Genomic DNA, 10,317 nt, shown 5'->3' with positions numbered 1-10,317 from the left:
TCTGAATGCTCCGGCATGATTTCCCCTTCTTCTGAACTATATATAGTGCCTTATATACTTATATTTTAATATACTTCCGTATGTCATAGAGTTGATGAAATGATAGGAGTATGTTTTTGTATGGCGGTTCTATACTGAAGACCTTCAGGGGCTAAATACTGTGGTTACACTTGTTAATAGTGATGCCCAGAATCATTCTGGACTTTGCTCTGGGAAATAGAATAGTAAAAGGTGTGACTTTTGCCCTTAAGAAGTTCAGTAGCTCATATGATTAAAGGGAAGGACATCTCGTGAAACACTTGAAGACCTATTTAAGACGATATGAGTATAATAAGAATCCAAATAAGGGAACGAGGTAGCTAGCAAGGTTTCCTTTAACAAATCTGGTTTTAAAAATTGCAAGGAAGTTGTAACATTTAAACAAATAAGCATTCCCAGTTTGGAGGTTTCTGGGAGTGAGGTGGCAGGAGAAGCAGGAAGAAATGAAGATGAGATGGAATGAGCGTGAAATATTGCAGTTATTACAGGCATGGGCTTTGTGTTGAATATTATGAATTATGTAGCACCTGGCACAGTGCCACCCACATAGTAGACATTTATAGTAATCAGGACTCCTGGTTGCATTTGGCTTGTAACTGATTTAAGAGAGAAAAAAGTAAGTGAATTTATTGACTTGCATAACTAAAAAAGTTCAGGAGTAGTTTAGGTTTCAAGGATATCTGGTTACAGGTGATTACTTCAGGAATCACCTCTTTTTTGGTTTCTTTTCTGACTTGCCTTTTGAGGAGAGTAAGAATGTTTCTGTTTCAGTGATATAAAAAAAACAATTCTGACTGGCTTGAACAAAAAAAAATTTTGCCTATGTAAATCAAATTCAGGGGTTCTACATAATATGAGAACATTCAACAGGACATCGAATAGGCATCCCAAAAGAGAGAAGAGAGGCAAAATTCAAAGCAATAATGGTTTTATTATTCTAAGTCTAAAGCGTATAAAGGTTACTCTTTAGATTGAAAGAACACCAAGTCTTGAAAAATAACATATACATCATGGTGAATTTAAGCAAAGAGAAAAGTTAAACAATCTTAATAGTAATCAAAACATAAACTACTGACAAAGAAATATTTAGCTTGGAAGCCAAGTTTTCAAAAGTAAAAATAGGTGCTGAAGAGAGTAGAATGAATATATATATTACTGAGGAGAAATTACAACCTAGAACGTTATAACCAAGTAAACAATCACTCAAGAATGAAGATGTGATGTAATGCACTATGCCAATCCACATAACATACTGATAACCCCAGCCCCTTTCCATCACATTCAGCTAAGGACTGAAGTCTCAGGGATGTAGAAAGAGAAGTATTTATGACTCAAAAATATAAATGGATTCTGGAAAGATGATAGCACGTGAATTTTGAATCTCCATGGATCCCTACAAAGAAACTGACTAGATAGTGAAACCAAAAATGCATGAAACATTTACAGCAGAACTAACTGACGTATAACACCACAAACCCCAAAATATAAGAGGAGGAAGTCAAACCACAAATGCAAAACATGCAGTGTCAGTGCCAAAAAAATTGGATCAAAATTGTAAAGACGTTACACTGGGTATTATATGCAACTAATGAATCATCGATATTTATATCGGAAACCGGGGATGTACTGTATGGTGACTAACATAATAAAAATCATTTAAAAAAATTGTAAAGACGTTAAAATGATAAGTGAAAGAGCAAAATAAATCAGCGTAAGAAGAACTCAGAAATGAAGTAATAGAACTTGGGGAAGAATTAGAAATTAAAAAAAAAAGATATCTGAAAAGAAAACTAGGAGGAACACAGGTGTAAACAAACACAACAGATAGTGTCCAAAGAGAACTAGACTTTGAAATTGAGATTTTTTTTAAGTCCAAAAGAAATTTAGAGAAAGAAATGATTTTACAGAAATGATGGACATTGAAGATTGGCAAAGAAGATCTGATGTATGGATAAAGAAGCCCTGATAAAGAACATGGAAGGCAGTTAACAGAACAAATACAACACATCATTTAAGGGAACTTTTCCTGAAATACAAACATATTTTTGTATTTGTATATATTCACATATGTACCATAATATATATTCATATGTATATTCACGTATATTTTTAAAACCTCATATTGAAAGAGCATACTCTGAAAACAGTGAATAACAAGGTGTATTCTAGTAAAAATTACTGAACTTTACATTTTGGTCATTTAGGCCAACATTTTTTTTTAAAGGTTTTATTTATTTATTTGACAGAACAAGCAGGGGGAGCAGCATGCAGAGGGAGAGGGAGAAGTAGGTTCCCCGCTGAGCAAGGAGCCTGATGCAAGGTTCAATCCCAGGACCCTGAGATCATGACCTGAGCCGAAAGCAGACGCTGAACCGACTGAGCCACCCAGGCGCCCCTAGGCCAACATTTATGAGAGACAGAAAACTGGATTATCATAGGACTTCAACATTAACACCTCACACAAGAAGAAAATGGTGAAGCATTTTATTCAAAGAAAGAAGATGAGAACCAAGGACATTGTATCCAACAAAACTGACTTTCAAGTACAAACAGACAGTGACAGAAGGACAGTGGTGAGCATTAAATCTTTAATTACGTGTAGCACTAAGACTAAATGAGGGCGTGTTTCAGTCAGGGTACAGGCACGTGAGAGAAGCCACAGAATAATTTGAATGGAGAACGTTTGCTATAGAGTATTGTCGGTGGAATTGGAGTGAAGTGAAGTTGGCGAGTAAGAGGCAAAGAGAACTCCTACCACATAGGAACATAGAGCTGGGGGACAGCCACTGCTCCCAGCACTGCAATGGAGTGGCCAAGGAGGAGCTCCTCACCCCGCCTCACCCCCACACCCACCCCGGGGCTGAGGTCTGGACCTTGTTGGAGAGGACATGACTGTGGCTCACTGTTGGACGTAGAAGCCCACTGAAGTGTGGCCTCAGTGGGACTTGTTAGAAATCCTCGCTGTGGAGTGTGTGAGGAAGCTATCCACAGGGGGCTTATCTCAGGTGCCCAATCTCAGAATTCACTGCAAAATATCCACAGAAACCGCTCACAGGAAGGTGCTTTGCCAGCAGCTCGCCACTCTGAAGCCACCCGAGAAACGGTGTGGTGGGGAAAGCGGCCTGGGAAGCCGCTGCGTGCTTGTTGGCCACCGGGCGGTACTAAAAGGAACCGTGGCCTCTGCAGGAGCCCAGGGAGCTAAGCACATGAAAACCGGAAAGGGAAGCCTCTTCCTCCCCCCATGGCCCTCCAGTGCCTTCTACTAACCAAACCTAACATCTGACCAGCTGGCGTGAAGTATTTACAGAGCATTATTGCGGAGCAAGTGAAGATTCGGAGCTGAGAGTCCATAAACAGACATCTAATACAGGGTTAAAAGAGAGTATCATCTGAGATGGATTTCTACTCCGAAATACTGATACAAAATTACTATATTTTGGGGAGCATGAGGAGAACATAGGCAAAAAATTTTAAACTTTTCAGTATAATGGTGATAATTTTCGTATTTTGAGGATGTATGTGTAATGTTGCATAAAATGAGTGATTACCATTAGCCTGAACTCATCTATCTATTGTCTGGTTTTCTGGTTCTGTTCAGTAACAGTCATTGTTCTTATCGCCTGGACTGTGGTCTTGAAATACCATGTCTCACTAAAAGAAACAAGGGCTTCTTGGAGGGATGGATGATTCTAGATCTAGGGCGGGAACTGCATAGAATGAACATGATATATCTTGTCATACTAGACAGCAGAGGAACCATCAAAGCCTTCTAGGGTCATGTTCAGTGGACCCAGAAGCCAACCTCAGGTGGCTCCCTTTGGCCAAAGATGGGATAATTTGAGTTTCAGTAAGGGTAATAACTAGAATGAACTATAACACATTAAATATGTTTAAATACGTAAATTCATAATAACGTATAGTCTTACCAAAGGGATTAAACTGGAGTCTGATCAAGTGTCTGGATCTAACTGCCAGTTTGTAGGAAACAAAAGACAAAAAAGCATGTTGAAATACACCTTGGTGTGCAATCTGCAAAATCCAGACAGAAGACCTGTACAAGTCAGACCCCTGAGTTCTTTAATAGATACATTGTAGGAAAAAGAAAGAAATGGGGAGAACCATTAGATTAAAGGAGACTTAAAAGGCACCCAACTAAAGAAAGAGCAAGACTAAATTATAATATCTAGGGGGATACACTTAAATACCAAAAAGTTATTAAAGTCAAGGTAGTGATTACTTTTGGGAGAGGGAGTGGCTCGTGATTGGGATGGGGCGCAACAGGCTTCTGGTGTGGCTGACAAAATGCTGTTTCTTGATTTGGGAAGTGATTACAAGGATGTTCCCCTTCTAATAAACTGTCACATGGTTAAAGAAATTGACAGAAATGGAATTTTTTTCATTTACACCTTAAACTCCGAAGGGTATACTTCAGCAAGAAGGAAATGTAACTCAGGAACAAGGAGGGCAGTGTGAAGAAGAAATGGCTTTAAGAAAATTAGATCCTTGCACAGGTCTAATTGCCGAGTTAAATGAGATTGAGAAAAATCGTCTTAAGCGCAGTGAGCTGACCCCATGTACTCATCTCTTTTCCAGAACACCTCTTGAAATGAAACAAAGGAATACAGTTATAAACCTACAAGGTGGATGTGGTTGTGCGGATAGAAGGTCACTGACTTAAGGAGGAGAGGCTTGGAACTGGAGGGCTAAGGTACTTCGCAAACTGGAGGTGAAGCGCAGCGCTGACAGGAGGACGATGAAATAAAAGTCTTTACAGTGACTCCTCACCCCCAATTTTCCCCCCAGCCCACTTCTTGAAATTCCCATCAGCTAAACCCATGCCACCCACGCTAGAGGTGGGAGTATTCTTCTTTTGAGAAATTAAATGGTCCCAGAGAAAGCCTCTCTGTTGCCATTCACGGGTCCAAGAACAAAAAGTTTGGTTTGCCAGCTTATCACTTTACCCTGAAACCTACCAGTAGATAAAAATAAGAGTAGAAGTTTAGGGAAAGAGCTTTCCAAAAACAAAAGTGAAATCTATTAATATGTTAGAGTTGTGGAGAATAATATTGATGAACATTTGACGATGCAAAAAAATCCAGCTGGATAGATATAAAACCAAACATTTTAAAAAGAAAGACCATCTTTAATACCAGGAAAAACAAGCCTTTCCTTGCTACAGAAAGAGGTCCATCTGGTGGTGGTCTGAGTTGCTGTCATAACTTAAAGAGAAACTCTTACGATGTCTGGCGGTCTTGCTGTCCTGCAAAAGAAGGAGATGTCCTCAAATCCCTTGTGGCAGTACAGCTTACGTAACACCGACCTTGACTCCCAAATGGAACGGTTCATCTATGGAGGGAAAAGTGATAGCTACATCATACATCTGAAGAGGACCTGGGAGAAGCTTCTGCTGGCAGCTCCGGTCATTGTTTCCATTGAAAACCTGGCTGATGTCATGTACGCATCCTCTTGGAATCCTGGCTGGCCAGCTGGGCTGAAGTGTGCTGCTGCCACGGGAGCCACTCCTGTTGCTGGCCGCTTCCCTCCTGGGACCCTCCCCAGCTAGATCCGGGTCCCTTCCTGGGAATCACTCCTTCTGGTGGACAGTGATCCCAGGGCTAACCACCAGCCTCTCAGAGAAACGTCTTCTGATAACTTGTCTCCATTGCTCCATGAAACACAGACTCTCCTCTGCGCTGTGTGGATATGGCCATCCCTTGCACCTACAAGGGGCTCCCTCAGCGAGTCTGATGTGGTGGATGCTGGCCCTGGAAGTTCTGTGCATACATCACGCCCGGTCCCTGCTGCTACAGAGATCCTGAAGAGATTGAGAAGAGCTTGAAAATCACATTGCTGCCGAAAAGACTGCGGCCAGGGAGGAAGTCCACGTAAGTGGACTGCTGCAGGTCCCAAGTTTACCGCCACTCTGCCTGAGGTCAGAGGCCGGTGTGCAGCTGAGCTGGGGCCCTCTGTGCCTACCTAGCTGTTCCCTGCCGAAACCTGGAGCGGTCAGGCTGCCGGGCAAGACTGGTCTGCGGCTCCCACTGCCCACACTACCAGATGGGTAGGAATGACCACTGAGTAGTCTCAGGCTGTTCTTCAACAGACTTTTAAGCAGGAAATAGAAATAAGGGTGATGGAAAATGAACAGTTAAAAAAAATACCAGGGGAAAGAAAAGAAAAAAAAAAACAAAGGAAGGAAACATAGTCATAATTGCAACTTGGCTCATCATTGAATAATATTTACAAGAGTCATAATAATATCAATACTATCATTTTAGCCAAAATTGTGACATATTACTTTGAAAGGACGGGAAATAGAGGAGGTAGGGGAAGTTATAAGATCGCTAAGCACTCATCTCCTATATAAAAGAGTCAACAGACACCTAAATGACATGACCTCTAAAGCTGAGATAAAAGAAATTGAAGTAAACATATTATTTAGAAATATGGAAGCCAACGTCAGATGAAACAGCGGAAAGAATTGAAAGTACTCAGGGTCACCTTCAGGGAAATTAAATGAAAGCCCCCCTTTTTCAAGACACATAAGCCTGTTAGGAAGTGAATGGAATATTCTGATTTTGTAAAAGCAAAAACAAAAAACACTGCCACCAGCAAGAAAATAAACAATATCTGTGTTGTGAATACACCTGCTAGAGTTTTGCAGTGCACACCTTGCACCCCAGTGAGCTTGTTTCCAGGGAGCAGGACAGGGTGCCCAGAGTGGGGAAAGGGGGGGCAGAGTATTGCCATTTTCTTTCTACTGTTTGATTAAAAAAAAAAAAACAGAAACAACTGTATCTTTTATTCTGATGGCAAGGAAGGAAGGAAAGATGGACGAGAAAGAAAAAAAAAGAAGGTGGCAGCCGACTTCACGGCTGAATAGAGGGTTCAAATCATGTTCCCAGGATCTGGCTTCTGTGTTAGCAATGCAAGCTCTGCTGTTAGAATTTAAAAAATGGCTTCAGCGTTCACATTCTGTATTCCGAGTCTGGAGGAGGTGCACGCTTTCTATGGGTGAAAAGTCGTGTGCTAATAAAAGTTGTGTGCACATCAGTTAAGGGACAGGAGAGTCAGTGAAAGAAGACAACAATAGTGGGAAAGGACTTTACAGACTCAAATAGGAGTAGAAGGTTAAAAAAGAAAATGTTTAAAATGTAGCAAAAAAGGCTGGGAAAACAGAGATGGAGAAAAGAGCACAGAATTGTGAAGGGGACGTTGCTGACTTTGAGAGAACAGTACCATGGAACAGTGGAAGCCGAGTCAACCTATTGCAGTGGTTTACAAAGTCTGGCTCCTGGACCAGAAATAGCAGCAGCATCTGGGAATGTGCTAGAAATGCAAATACTTCGGTTGCACATTAGACCTTCTGAATCAAAGACTCTGGACCTGAGGGTCTACCAATCTGTATTTTAATAAGACTTCCAGTTGATTCTGAAGGACACTCAAGTTTGCCGGCAGTGTACAATCCCTAGGTGATTGATACTGGAAAAGACTATCCCTTTCCCTGTCCAGAACGTGCATTTGGAAACTCAGTAAAGTCTGCAGTAGCTGCCGGGGTAGAGTTGTGTACATCAAGTGTCAAGGGGGCCGTTTCATTTCTTCTTCTGTAGTTGTTATGAAATGTTTTGGATTTCGGATCCAGACTAGAAAATTTTGCTTTAAACACATTTGATATTTTTGGTTGATACAAGTAACAAGATTGCAGAAAGGTGGCTTTATCTTTATCTGATCCTTACTCTGGCCTCTGAGGTTTGGGAGGACAGCTGGTATCTGGGTGTGTGTGGCAAGAACACTCGACGTGAGATCTATTCTCTTCACAGATTTTTAAGTGTACAGTACAGTATCGGTAACTGTAGGTACCATACTGAACAGTGGATCTCTCGAACTATGCATCTTGCATAACAAACTTTATATCCATTAGCTTTGGGTTTTTACTACCAAGCATCCTTTTCCCCTCTGAGCAGCAGCATCCTGCTTATGATTTGGAAAACTGTCCCACCCCCATTCTTTCGATTCTTGTGGGAATGGGACTGTCAAGCACCATTCTACCAACCTACCCTCTCCTCCCCACAGCTGGGCCAATTGCGTTTCTGTCTCAGTAGAACTTGAATCTTCAGGGGCAGCTGCAGGTGGTTGGATACCCATCAGTCGAAACAGACTGTGAGCTTCTTTACTGGATCCTTAGATTATCCCTGGTTCCTGATCACTTTAGAGTCCTACTCACCTTTCCCTTTGCTTCTGTGAATCACCCATTATTCTTGTAATGCTTCTTTTTCCTTCTTAGCCAAAAGTATATAACCCAAAAACAATAACCATCGCAGGATAATACAAAATTCTGTACCGGTTGAGCCAAACAAAATAGACTCATTTTTCACTATTCAGCATTTCACTGGAGAACTGTGCCTCCTCCCATTCTTAATCTGTGGTTCTGATGAGACTGACCATGGCCGTCTGGCCCTACACATGAGAGTATCCCCTAGCCACAGGTTCAGGGATGGAGTCCTCTCTGGGATTTGCCATCCGAAAGGAGGTACCCGTGGTTCACTAGACTGCCAGCCGCATGCAAGGATGGTATGACCCTGTAGCTGCCAGGGGCCATTTTTGATGTCACATGAATGACTTTGCCTGAAAGTGAAACCAACATAGAGAAAGGTGGAACTGAGAGATGGAGAAACAAAGAAATGCTCTTGTGACCTGTTTCTCTCTTGGATCCAGTGATGTCTGAAACCATCTTGAATTTTAGAGTTGCTTGAGCTAATAAGTCCCTTTTTCCTTTGTGTCTGTTACCCACAACCAAAAGAATCCTAAAACAGGGTGGGCTTCGCATTTCCTTTTTTGTCTTTGTCAGTGAACTAAATAGCTTACAAGTTCTCTCCTGCAACATTTTCCATGAGGAGAAGGAAAGTTGATCACTGTTTATAGCTTTTTACATGTGTTCACTTTCAACAAACTTCCTTAGAGCTGGGTCATAAAATATTCAAGTGGTACCATATGATGTTGCTCTTGAAAGCATTTCTCCTCGTTGATTACAAACCGGTGCCCAGGTCAGAGACCAGTGATGACATGCTTTCCTTGGTGGGTAGCCCTTGGTCACCTGGGCATTCTACTCCTCTTTCTCCTGTAGTCTGGCTGTAGTCATTTCAGGAGTACTGTGCACCAGTGTGTCTCAGATCGGCTGCACACTATAATCTCTGAGGAGCCTTTAAAAACCACCCATGTCTGGGTCCCACCCCTAAAGATTCTAATATAATGGGTCTTGATTAGGGTCTAGCCATCCATGTTTTCTAAAAACTCCAAGGCAATTCTGTGCAACTACACTTGAAAGAGTCACTGACACACACGGCATCTCTAGATTGGCCTAGCTGATTCTAACTAAAATGTGTTGGTGATTCTGTTCTCCCTGGGTTCCTCAAGTGAGTATGTAGGTTTTCTTCACCGCCTCTAGCTAGAAGTTCATTTCCATACCCATCATCCTCAACTTACAATGGGGTTAGGTCCCAAGAAACCCAGCATAAGTGGGGAAAAGACATTTAAGACATATAATCTACAGAACATTGTACTCAGCCTAGCCTACCTTAAACGTGCTCAGAATTACCCCACAGTTGGGCAAAATCATCTAGCATGAAACCTACTTGATAATAAAGTGTGGAAGATCTCATGTAATTGATTGAACACCGTACTGAAAGTGAAACAGAATGGCTATATGGGACAGAGTGGTTGGTTGTCAGTGTGTTGGTGGTTCACCCTTCTGATCACGGGGCTGGCCAGGAGCGGCTGCTGCACTGCATCATGGGAGAGGATCGCACCACGCATTGCTAGCCCCAGAAAGATCCAGATTCAACATTCAAAGTACGGTTTCTTATTGAATGCCTATCACTTCTGCACCGTCAGAAAGTCAAAAACTGTCGAGTCACACCATTGTAAGTCAGGGACTGTTCATAGTCCTTTCCTGAGCATTTTAAGTTATGGATACTGTGGCAGGTGCGTATCAAGTCCAGTCTTTGTAGTTCAGGAGCTACGGCGTCGATGGGAGAGACTGGTAGGTAAATAAGTGGTAGGCCAAAGTGTGAGCCTAAGGAAGGGGTGGCCAGTTCTACTTGCCAGGAGACAGAGGTATGACTAGGGAAGGGCTTTATATAGGAGGCGACTTTGAGCCGAGCTAAGTCTTAAAAGTATTTATTATAAGAACCACTAAGGAAGGCTATTCCAGGGAGAGGGTACAACGTGAACAAAGTTCATGGAAATAGCTAAGCTAGTGTTTATGGTCTGGGATGGACT

At 42.0% G+C, this 10,317-nt stretch overlaps 1 pseudogene; it reads left to right on the top strand.

Moving 5' to 3' along the window:
- The first annotated feature begins 5,278 nt into the window (after positions 1-5,278).
- LOC123001717 (40S ribosomal protein SA-like) lies at positions 5,279-6,071 on the top strand (annotated as a pseudogene).
- Positions 6,072-10,317: the final 4,246 nt, after the last annotated feature.

This window comes from Ursus arctos, unplaced genomic scaffold, assembly GCF_023065955.2.
Source record: "Ursus arctos isolate Adak ecotype North America unplaced genomic scaffold, UrsArc2.0 scaffold_31, whole genome shotgun sequence".
Lineage (NCBI taxonomy): Eukaryota > Metazoa > Chordata > Mammalia > Carnivora > Ursidae > Ursus > Ursus arctos.
Note: the sequence above shows the minus strand (reverse complement) of the source record. Positions and strands in the feature narration are given on the sequence as shown.